This window comes from Mizuhopecten yessoensis, unplaced genomic scaffold (assembly GCF_002113885.1).
Source record: "Mizuhopecten yessoensis strain PY_sf001 unplaced genomic scaffold, ASM211388v2 scaffold11057, whole genome shotgun sequence".
In the NCBI taxonomy this organism is placed as follows: Eukaryota; Metazoa; Mollusca; class Bivalvia; order Pectinida; family Pectinidae; genus Mizuhopecten; species Mizuhopecten yessoensis.
The window spans coordinates 951998-965450 of NW_018408857.1; the positions used below are offsets into that span (position 1 = coordinate 951998).

A 13453-nucleotide genomic window follows, 5' to 3' on the forward strand; every position below is an offset into this window, starting at 1 on the left:
AGGCAATAAACTGAAAAGTTTTGCCCTTGATGTTTCATCAGTGTATATTTTTAACAATTTTTATTGGTGTGGATTGTACACTCAAATGAGTCGAGTAACTGGCAAGCCTATATCAATTATCTTAATAAGTGGCCAAAATGAAAAGAATTATTTTGATAATGAAATCCATAAGTAGGTTTTTACTGTGAAACAAAAATATGTATCGACAAAGTAATAGAACAAACAAGGGAAATAACTAAGATATATAAACAAAAACAAAACGCAACACATTTCAACACAACAAACAAACTCGGAGAGTGTACTGAAAAGTTACAATAGAACACTTGTACATACTAACCTTGTCCGAGAGCAAAATCACTTGACTTAACTTCATGTGAAAATCTTATGAACATATCATTGATACTCTGGACTGCACAATCTTAATATTGTTAGTACATTCAATTAAAAAAATTCAATACAATATTACAGAGTTGTACAGAAACAACATATACCTGCTGAAATTAGGACTCAACAGTCAGTCAACACCACATCAAGTTAGTCAAAAAATCAAAAAATGTTGTTTAGTCCTAGGTTCTGATTTCGTCCTTTATTTGACAATGCAGAAGTTTTTTGTTCTAAATTCAGTTTTAAGAAGACGCTATTTACAACTGTATTGACCGACCTTGATGGTATTGTATTGAAAGATATCACAACTCAACTTTTGTAACTTATATCCTTATCAAAACTAGTCTGGTTATTATCTCACTGTTGTCAACGATATCCGATCATGCACATACTCGTCATACGTTAGAAGAAGAACGTATCACATATACGTGTAAGATATATTTGTTATGATACAAGATACCAGAGTTTTTATTTAACGTCGCACAATTGAACAATTAACATTAGCACTGTAGCGCTGTTCTTGCGACAAGCTAGACATATTACATGTGCTTATCAAATATCCTACACAAAGGTGCCTCAATCCGTCTGAACCAATCAAAACGAGGCAGACGGCAAGCAGGAGCTTGTATTACATATATTAGACGGACGCAGTCGTTGGTTAACATCTAACTTCCTGGTTAATACACTGAAACTGGACAAGTGGCAGATGTTGAAAATACGGTTGTTACAGATTCATAAAAGGTAATCATGTTCTTTTTTGTTTTTACCATATATTCCAAATTGGTAGATAAAATAGGTCGATTTAAAGTGTATATATTAACCTTATCATAATAAACCTTTATATTCATGTATGGACCATTAACCAATTATCAATGGTGCGCTATATAAATTTTGAGAAGTATTCAATAATGAAACAACAGTTACAGCTGCGTTCAGAATCATTATAAAATCAGTTATATATTCCCATATCCGTTGATTTTATCACCCAACAAACGTGATAAGTAATGAATATAAAGGTGGTTATATATCTTTAAATAGTACAACATTTATATCCTTGTTTTCAATGAAATTTAAGGAGTTACTATTATCTTTACAACGCTATAAGTATCATTTGTCGGAGAGGGATAATTTCTGTAAAAGGTGAGCACTGCTAGAACGTAGAACGATTATGAATTTGATTACATTGTTTTGTTGCTTTACACACATCTGTATATATTGCATATCTTGACACAGTAAATACACTCCTACAATTGTTGATTTAGACATAGTATGTCTTGACATAATGACATACACACTTAAACATAGGGTATGTGTCGACATAATAACATACACACTACAACAAATAGTATGTGTCGACATAATAACATACACACTACCACATTCAGTATATTTTGACATAATGACATACACACTGCAACATAGGGTATGTGTCGACATAATAACATACACACTACCACATAGGGTATGTGTCGACATAATAACATACACACTACCACATTCAGTATATCTTGACATAATGACATACACACTGCAACATAGGGTATGTGTCGACATAGTGACATACACACTACAACAAATAGTATGTGTCGACATAGTGACATACACACTACAACATATAAGTATATCTTGATATAATGACATACACACTCAATCATATAGTATATCTTGACATAATAACATACAAACACCAACATATTGTATATCTTGATATTATGACATTCATGCTCCAAGATATATGTTTACATGTATATGGGACCATTCCATATGCATTATAATTTTATAAGAGTCGATTTGGGTCGATTAAAAAACACTGAAATACCATTTCTAAATTTAAGAGAAATATAGAAAGATCAGCTGAAAAATGTAGCTAGAATATAGAAAAATACTTGAAAAATCAAGATTATATGTTTAAACACGAAAGCGTATATATTGATAAGCCATTTCTCAATGTACACCAACCACGATTGTCATCACATAACGTTCGTCCATAGTCCGCACAAATATGCGCAAGCAATAATCGTCCAAATTTTTATCGTTCGCACTTCGTGCACACATCGTGCACGGTGCACACATCGTTCACACACAGTACATCGTGTTACGTTGTGCGATCAGACAACTGTATAACAGCGTCAACACACACTGAAAAAATATATTAACCCCGTCGACACACAAGGAAACGAGAAACACAATGATCCCGAAACATGTTTGACACGGAAATATTGTTAATTTCTATAAGGAAACTTAAAAGACTGATATTTCTATAAAAGTAAACATTCTTGTACTTGTACACTGAACATCAGAATTTCCTTATTACGTGTATCAAGTTTGTTTTGCTCATGACAAGGAAATGTTACGATGTGTGTCGTCTTCTTTATTAGTTGAGAGGAACTCTAGATATAAGGAAGCAGTTGTCGTTGTTATTGTGTACTTTGCAGTGAGTAAATGTCCTTACTACATTCATGAAGTCAATTTAATAGTTGAAACTTTAACAGAGGATTATCTATTGCATTGCAAGAAGGGGATCATTCCATATTTCTCTAGAATTGTAGTTCTTATAAGCTACACACCGCCTAAATGTCCTTTCATAAGTTCTGCTAAACCTCGAAACACCGAATCCAGTACATTGACGTTTTTGCTGCACTATGAAAAGACGTCATTTTGTAATACATTTAACTTCCAACAATAAATCAAAGTAACAAGTGTTCTGGTAGCAATGGCTCCTCCTACTGGAGATGGGCAACGAACTGCGTCAATCTTCTTTCCTAGCCTATTATTGTTATTGTAATGTATAAATTGGAGCAAATTACATTTATCTTCAGTATGAATACATTAATGAGTTGCAGAATAGAATAAACAAGAAAGCCCTCAAAAGGCGTTAACAAATTAAAGCTTTAAACATATAAGTGGTATATAACGCACATACACTAGCTACGTAACTCCAAAACGAAAACATATATCACACAGAACGCACGTGGAATCCGTACAAACACGCACGTGTACAATTACATGTACAGTAAGCCTTATAGAAAAGATACAAATTGACAAAATGAAACTCAAATAAAAACATATTAAATACGAAATAATGTACCTTATTGCCACATACGAGGTATCAATGTGAACTCAATCACATGGACAGAGGAAACTGACTAGTCACGATAAAATCAAATGAAGATGAAATGGATATGCACTAAAATCTTAATGTATTCTAACAGATTTAATGCAATATTTATCACAGTACAACATTTATACCCTTGTTCTCAATGACATTGAATGAGTAACTCTGATCATTACAACACCATTCCATTTGTCTGACAGGGTAGTTTCCGTAAAAGATGAACATTGCTACATCAATGAAAAAACGTATAGAATGAATGAGAATTTGAGTGCATTGTTTTGTTGGTTTCTAATTAGCAAAATTATGATATACACACTAATACATGTACATATGTCATGTCTTAATACAGTAACATTCTTACTCATACACATATCATTTCTAAATGTAATTGTAACCACACTGATCAGTTATAATGACATAGACACACCAACATATATTGTGTCTTGACATAAAGACATACACAATCCAACATATATTATGTTTTAACATAATGCCATACCAACTTAAATATATAGACTGAATGATGCACATGCTCATAAAATAAGCAAAATGAGAATGCACAACAGTCAGAAAAATATTAATTCGAACTCAAAATCGACAATCTAAAATCTAGGTCAAACCCAAGTAATAGCACCTCCTCAAAGCGAGATTTTTGGTACTGACAATAAAACCTTAAGACATATTAGAAATTTAATAAAAAACATCGACCAGCATATCGTACAAAGCAATAGCATATTTCCTTTGAGATCGTAATGGCGACTATGAAACAATTGCTAATTTGTCTCCCAGTAGTCGACATCTATCACGGACGTCATGATATTCGGAGCAAGCTCTTAAATACCGAATGAACTGAGACATGTACACATTGTAGGAAGTGGATGTATGGATGTAACTATCAAGAAAGAGAACTTTTGCTAAAGTAGTATGTCGTTCAGGTTGATGATGTTTTAAGTGAAGATTGCGGACAACCACTGTGGTAAAATAGTCTGTAGTGTCACTAACTGCAAGCTCATGATTGTATATACAGACAATGTGATCATACATTTACAGCATATCTAGACAAAAACACTCATACGAGAGGCATATCCAGACATTATGAAATACACACGCATACGCTTATACTGTTTAAATATAACAACAAACACGCTCACATGTGTTGTATGTCTAGATATAATGACATCCACACCAATAAATATAGCGTGTCTAACAATAAGCACATTCATTGCATTATACGATTGCAGGTTTTACCACGTATTACGTAAATGCTATTAATAAACCGGATATCACGTAGTCTGATGTCCCATGATCTCAATTCTCGTTTATTTGTTACTTCCGGTTTGACTGGAGAATTATACATTGAATTCTAATAGATCACACTTCTTATTGAACGTGGTATGGTTTTTATTTATATAACTTGTAAAAATGCACATACCCATTTTTGATAAATCACAATATTAAAAGAAGCTCTTAAGGAAATGCATGAACAAAAACGGTTTTGATTGGATGGAATTAAGCACTTCATATTAGTTCATTGAAGAATCATAAATATCGCTAATGAAAAAAGGTGGGTTTTTTAAGGCAGTGTACTTGGAATATGCTTGTTTGGCAACATAATTCTGTTTTTGAAATATAAAACGTTTCTGCAGGGCTCATGTGCCGATATCTGAAAATGGACGTTCAAGGTATCCCCAATTATGCAAATTTAAATGCGTCTTCGATTCTATTTAACGTTTTTGGGGTTCAAAAGCAGATCTGTTTTTGAATCAAATATAAATACCCTGTCCATGGCTACAAAAACTTGAATACTGATAAAATACAAGAGTGATTTTGACACTAGACACTGCGAAGATAGGTTGTTGAGGTACTAAACAATGTATAGGTTGGTTATTGGAGGGCTTTACATATAAAATTGCACAATGTACAGATTGGCTGTTTAGGTACTGGACAATGTGCAAATTGTTTGTTGAGGTTCTAGACAATGTAAAGATTGGTTATTGAGGGTCTTGACATACAAAGTTTGGTAGTTGAGGCACTGGACTATGCATAGACTGATTGTTGAGTTACTGGACATTGGATAGAATGGTTTTTGAAGTATTGGACAGTATTTCATGTTATACAGTACCTCAACTTAATCAATACATCGTCCAATACCTGAAAACCATTCTATACATTGTCCAGTACCTCCACAATCAATCTTTACACAGATCATTACCTCAACAACCAATCTATACACTGTATTATACCTCAAAAACCATTATATACATAGTCCAGTACCGTAGTTACCAAACTTTGTATGTCAAGCACCTCAGGAACCAATCAATATATTGTCTAGTACATCAACAACCAATGTATACATTGTCCAGTACATCAACAACCAATCTGTTCATTGTCCAGTACCTAAACAGCCAATCTGTACATTGTCCAGTACCTCAGCAATTAAACTATACATTGTCCAGGTCCTGTCCATGACTAAAAACACTTTAATACTGTTCAAATATAAGAGTTATTTTGACACAAGACACTGCGAAGAGGGGTTGTTGAGGCAATTTAATTTACTCAGTACCTCAACAAACCATCCATAAAGTGTCTAATACCTCAACAACTAATCTATACATTGTCAAGTGCCTCAACAATCAATCTATACATTGTAAAGTACCTCACCAATTAATCCATACATTGCCCAGTACCCCACGATTTAATCTATCCATTGTCAAATACCTCAACCATCATTCTATACATTTTCAAGTTACTCAGATATTAATTTATATCCGGTACCAAAACAATCAGTCAATACCGTATAGCATGAAATGTTCGTTGTATAAAAACATTCCTGGTTTTTGTGGATGCTACGGTGTCAGGAAAAATGAATACGACGAATTTAATTGATATATTTGATTTGTCTTTGTTCACATGGGGAATCTCCGAATATTGTACCACGAAACGATCGAAATGGTTTCAAACCACGAAAGAAAATACCCGAAAAAAAGTGTATAGATTGGTCGTGAGGTACTGAACTAGGTACACATTGGTTGTCGAGGTACTGGACAATGTATAGAATGGTTTTGAGGTATTCGACAATGGATAGATTGATTGTTGAGGTCCTGGACAATGTATAGATTGAATAGTGATGTACTGTGAAATGTATAGATTGGTTGTTGAGGTACTAGAACATTTATCAGTGGAGTTTTGAGGTACTGGACACTGTGTAGATAGATTGTTGAGGTATTCAACAATGTATAGATTGGTTATTGAGGGGCATGAAATATACAATTTAAAAGTTGACGTACTGGACTATGTATATATTGACTGTCCTGGTACTGTGTCAATCTACACAGTATCCAGTACTTTGAAAACCAATCTAAAACACTATCCAGTACCTCAACAATCAATCAACAAAAACCATTTTATTCATTGTCCATTACAATTTATCAATACATTATATGTACCTCAACAACTAATCTGTAGACTGTCCAGTACATCAATAATCAATCTGTACACTGCCAAGTATCTCAAAAACCTATCTATATACTGTCTAGTACCTCAACAACGAATTTGTACATAGTCCAAAGCCTCAACAGTCAATCTATACATTTTCAAAATCCTCAACAATCAATCTATACATTGTCCAGTACCTCAACAATCAATCAATACATTCTCCAGTGACTCAACAATCAATCGATCCATACATCAACAACCATCCTATACAATGTATATTACCACAACAATCAATCTATACATAGTCCAGTACCTTAACTTCCAAATGTTAAATGTCGAGCCCCTAAATAACCAATCTTTACAATGTCTTATAACTCAACAACCTATCTATATTTTGTCAAACATCTTAACAATCTACCTACACATTGTCCAGTACCTCAAAAATAAAATGATACATTGTCCAGTACCTCAACAATCAAATGATACATTGTCAAGTGTCTGGTTTTGGAAAATGTACAAATAGGTTGTTGAGGTACTCGACAGTACACAGATTAGTTATTGAGGTACTGGACAGTCTACAGACTGGTTGTTGAGGTACATATAACGTTTTGATAAATTGTTAAGTAATGGACAATGAATACAATTTTTCTTTTTTAATTGATTGTGGAATCACTGGACAATGTATTGATTGATTGTTGAGGTACTGGACAGTGTCTAGATCGGTTTTCAAGGTACTGGATGATGTATAGATTGAATGTTTAGGTACTGGACAGTGTCTAGATTGGTTTTCAAGGTACTTGAGAATGTAAAGATTGATTGTTGAGGTATTTGACAGTGTATGGATATATTGTTGAGGTAATGAACAATGTAAAGATTGATCTCTAAGGTACTGGAGAATGTATAGAATGGTATTTTAGGCATTAGATAATGTACAAATTGGTTGTTGTGGTACTGGACAGTGTATAGATTGGTTATTGAGGGACTGGGCTGTGTATATATTGGTTATTGAGTTATTGGCCAATGTATAGAATGGTTTTTGATGTATTGGGCAATGTTTCTATTGGGTGTTGATATACTGGACAATTATTTGGTTGTTGGGGTACTGGACAATGTATACATTGATTGTTGAGGCTTTAGACAATGCACAAATTGCTGTTGAGGTACTGGACAATGTGTATATTGGTTGTTGAGGTGTTGGACATTAGACAGATTGGTTGTTGATGTACTGGAAAGTGTACAGATTGGTTATTGAAGTACTGGACAATGTGTAGATAGATCGTCGAGGTATTGGACAATGTATTGCCCTGGTTGTTGAGTTACTAGACAATGTATAGATTGGTTATTGAGGGGCTTGGCATATATAGTTTTGTAGTTGAGGTACTGGACTATGTAAAGTTGATTGATGAGGTACTTGACATTGTAAAAAAGAGTTTTTTTGAAAGTGTATAGATTAGTTGTTGAGGTAATAGACAGTGTATGAATTGATTGTTGTGGTACAGGACAATGTATGATTTAGTATTTGCGTTACTTGAAAAGGTTTCGATTGATTGTTGAGGAATTTGACTATGTATATTATCATTGCTGAGGTACTCGACACTGTATGGATTGGTTGCTGAGGTACTGGACATGGTATAGATAGATTTCTGAGGTAATTGAGAATGTATTGATTGATTGTAGATGTACTGAACAATGTATATATTAAATGGTGAAGTACTGGACAATGTATAGATCTGTATTTAAGGTATTGGACAATGTATGAAATGGTTTTTGAGGTAGGAAACAATTTATAGATTGTTGAGGTTCTGGACAATTTATAGATGGATTTTTGAGGTACTGGACACTGTGTAGATAGATTGTTGAGGTACTGGACACTGTGTAGATAGAATGTTGAGGCATTGGACAATGCATAGATTGGTTGTTGATTTATTAGACAATGTATAAATTGGTCATTTATGGGCTTGACTTATTCAATTTAATAGTACTAGTCTAAGTATAGATTGATTGTTGAGGTTCTGCACAATGTATAGAATGGTTTTTGATGTATTGGACAAAGTACATATTGGTTGTTGAAGTACTGGACAATGTTTTGATTGTTGAGGTACTGGACAAAATACATTGATTGTCGAGGCTTTTTGACAATGTACAAATTGGTCTTCAATGTCTAAATTAGTTGTAGAGGGATTTGACATTAGACAGATTGGTTTTTGTTGTCCACCAAAAATACAACAACAGCCTCATTGATGTTGATAGATAACAGAGTGAAAAAAGACTTTCCTACAGTACAGATATATAACAACTTTGCACAAAACAGATCCAACCACTATTTTGTACATTATCGATACATCTGTAACTTTGTATAGCTCACAAGCAATTATTTCTTTATTATAAACTACACTTTTCTCGTTTACCATAGAAACTCCTATACCATTATTTAGGTATTTTGGGCGTCACAGGTATATCTATATTTGTGTTTGATTATCACACAAACATGTACAAGTTAGTGCGTACCTTTGTTATGCACTTAGTTGAACAATTGACCAAATTAATTCAGGGCTTTTGGTCCCTAGAAACACCTAAAAACTAGAGTCCTAAAAGGAGGAAATAGCTGGCTGTTACAGTAAATCATTTTTGGCACACTGTATTAATAAAGAAATCGCACAAGTGCAATCACAGCTGTGTGCGTTCATCTTTAAAGATTTAAGGTTTGCTGGTGGGTATCATGAAAGCCACAGTTTGCTATTTTTAGGAAAGGCACGGTTCATAATATATTCATTTTACGAATTATTAGTACTCCTTTCTTAGTTTTCATTCATTTAATTTAATGTCTTTATGAACAGAAGTTCATAAGTTCAAGTTTGATTCCCAGCTTTTAGCTTCTAGCATCACTGATGAATTAAAAAAGCTGTATTCTAGTGCAATTACAACATTTTGTTAAAACATTGACATATGTAATACTTATATTAATCATACAATTACAGTTTAGAATTTACATCACTCAGATAAAGATATGCGGTTGTTAAAAACTCAATGATACTATATATACTGTATATATCTCATTTGAAACCTCATTTTTCCGTTTGAGACGAATATCAAGTTGTACATCACACGAAAAACTACACTATACATGCACACAACAAAGAACTTGTTTGTATATCACGTTTTACATCATCAATTAACCTACAAGGTCATTTTTGCATCATAGATAATACATGCACAAATAAACTTCATTTTGCTGTTCAACGATACAACTATATCTTTGTAAATTACAGCTATATGCACCATTTTATACATTAAATATACTTCAACATTGCTTTGTTTCCCGTTTACAATCATATCTTTGTATTAGATTTCTCATATATTCAACTACAACATTATTATAAAATCTCAGATACAATTTCTTACATCATATACATTATTTCAACTTTGTGCATCAATGTTGTTTGTAAATCACAGATATATATTGTAATGAGTTGACTTGCTAACAAATTGTATAACGTTATTCATAAAAGGATCTTTTTATGAAAAGATAACATTTTAGTTCACACAAATATAACTACAATTTGGAAGTTCATCTCAGGGACAATTTTATATATAAAACTTTATTTGACCATACCGTATACAACTACAGCAAGGTTTGTATACAAGGAGCAACTCAAAACATCACAAGTGCAACTTTATGATTGCTAGATTAAAACACATACTTAAAACCTTGTATATACTCCATACATACAACTACAACTGTGTTTCTGCATCACAGATACAACTCGTTTTGTTCGTTACAGATGCAACTTAATTGTTTCTTTGATCAACATCATTGCAAAAATGAAACAACATATTGAAAGTTGCAATAAAATATTTTTGTGTTCATATTGCGATAAATTCACAGCTTTTAAAAAACGTTTGTCGACCTAAAATAATCAATCTATGTTTTTCGTTCCCCCTCCAGAACCACAATTCCAACGACAGAATGAATCACCAAGTGGCGTCGTCCAAAATAGGGACATCCAATCTTCGGATGCCTTACCTGCCGACATCCGAAGAGAAGCCCAACCTGGTGGCGGCGGGCATGTACATGTAGCACCGAGATATGTGGTCCACATCAGATCACTTCAGACCTGGCTGTTACCTCACAAACGAGCTATAGGCGGTCGTCATAGGATGACGATATCTACAAAGCAGGATAGTCACCCTGTGAACAGAAGACGGTAGTTCAATGTCAAGTATGTTAAATATTATGTTCCTATCATTTATCAATTTTATGTTCTCATTCATTTTAAATGATACTGCATACTTCTCTGAAGATTGGAAGAGATAAATATATAAAACGAAGTCATGTACAGTTTTAATAGAAATACCATGTGAAATCTAGAAAACGTTTCAAATATTCACAGTTAAATATCACATACCTTTAATAACACTAGCATTACAGATAACAAATATTAAACACACACTCAATACCAAGCTAATCTTAATACATGAAACACATCTTTGCCGTAAAGCCACCTCTTATCTAAGGTATAATCCTGTCATACTTAAATATGTTGCATCCTAATTAAATCAAAGTAAAATCCATCAATGAGTAGACATCTAATTGATTAGGAGACAATATCAAAGTATGGTTGACGTTTATTATGTAAAGCGCCCTACAACAGTATTTATTTTGTATTTTAACAGGAAATGAAGAGAACAAGCAATCCTGAGAAAACTTATTACGGCCATGTTTTTACCTACATCAAATTCCTTGTTCTTCTTAACTGTTACTGTGAGAAAAATCTACTGATAAACAACGAATACAAGGACAATTATCCACTGCTCTTTACGACTATTCCTAGTGGGTCAGACAACATATTTATATTTGCTTGATTTAGTGCTATATATCATCACATAAACTAGCAACTTTGTATAATCTACTGATAAACAACGAACACAAGGACAATTATCCACTGCTCTTAACGATTATTCCTAGTGGGTCAGACAACATATTTCTATTTGCTTAATTTAATGCTATATATCAATATATAAACTTGCAACTTTATATTTGATACAAATGCTTTATACATAAAAATATGAAGTAGTCAATTTAAAAAAAAAAGATTTTGATGTGGTACAATTCGAAGACCTTATGTAACAGCAGCCATCCTGATCAATTATTGTTCGTAGATCTGGAAACAATATGTATTGATACAGAGTATTAGCTAATACTGATAAATCATAAGCATAGATACTATATATAACTACTGATACACAATAATCAAAAATGCTTATCACAAACAAAAAACATGTCTAATTTACTGCCATAGCCACCATCTAACTATCGGACAAAGGGAGATAATTACGAATTTTAGCTTTCTTACCAAATTTAGACTTACAGTGTGTAAGGAAATATTTCACACTGGTGGAGTTAGAATTAACTAGAAATACCTACATTAAAGTTTGACAAAAATATTTAAACAAAAATTCCCTTATTAAGACTATTTTTTTGTAATTTCAGTATTTTATTAGTCAATTATTCATCGCATTGCCCTATAGAAGTTACATTATCTTACTCAGTTCAATCTTATTCAACTTTCTACGTAATGACCTAATAGTTAAAGTGAGAAGAACTATTATAACTAAAGTATATTGTGAGGGCTGATTGGTATTAACATTATTGTATAACAAGTTGGCACCTATTCCCGATAAAAGCCCCATTAATGTATACATAAATGTAGGTGCCACTGTTCTCATTTGCATTTCCTCTTTTACCTTCTAATACTTATATAAAACCCTATCTGAGTCACAGTTCTATTTTACTTTTTAGTACTTGTATTAGTACTTACCAGAGTGATAGTTGTATTAAACTCGTTGGTACAATATAAGTTCCTGTCAGAGTCATTTTTTTTTCTAATAGTACTTACCTTGGTAATAGTCCAATGCTACCCCTTGTACTTCTATAACTTGCTCTGTTAGTGTGAGTAGAAATCTATATCTGATACATACCTTCCTCTGATTTATTTGCCAACTGTTTTGCTCCCTGCATCGCCGATGAGCCCTAGAAGGACGAAACAGCTGTATGATGTAGTATGTTTAGCATGCTGTATCTATTACCTGTATTTAATGATGTATTCACCTGTGTGTGTTTTACGTTCATCTTACTGATCTGTTTGCTATCTTTAACTTAATGCTGTGTTGTCTAACAATGTTTTTATTTTATTAAAGTTGAAGTCACAACAAACATTCCTATCAAATATTTCATGCATAAATTAATTGAGATTTGTTTTAATTTCATATGAAATAATTGCTGTAGACATTTATTTTTGCAATTGTAATATGAACACACAGTTAACACGTAACGTCCAAAGTCACTTAAAAAAGCATTGTGCGAGTTTTGGGCGAAAAGTGTGAGTTGAGAATATGCAAAAATTATTAAGGTAAAGCGAGTCATATCTAATCGCAAAATCAATTGAATGTTTCATTAAACAAAATAATATAGATATGATCATTTTTTTGCTTCAAATTAGCAAATTTTTGCCTATTTCG

The 13453-nt window shown here is 33.0% G+C and overlaps 1 long non-coding RNA gene across 1 annotated transcript; it reads left to right on the forward strand.

Moving 5' to 3' along the window:
- Positions 1–292: 292 nt before the first annotated feature.
- On the forward strand, positions 293–12809 carry LOC110465119. Its single transcript, XR_002464578.1, has 3 exons — positions 293–1125; positions 10881–11154; positions 11609–12809. It is a non-coding gene; the product is annotated as an uncharacterized LOC110465119 (long non-coding RNA).
- The last annotated feature ends 644 nt before the right edge of the window (positions 12810–13453 follow it).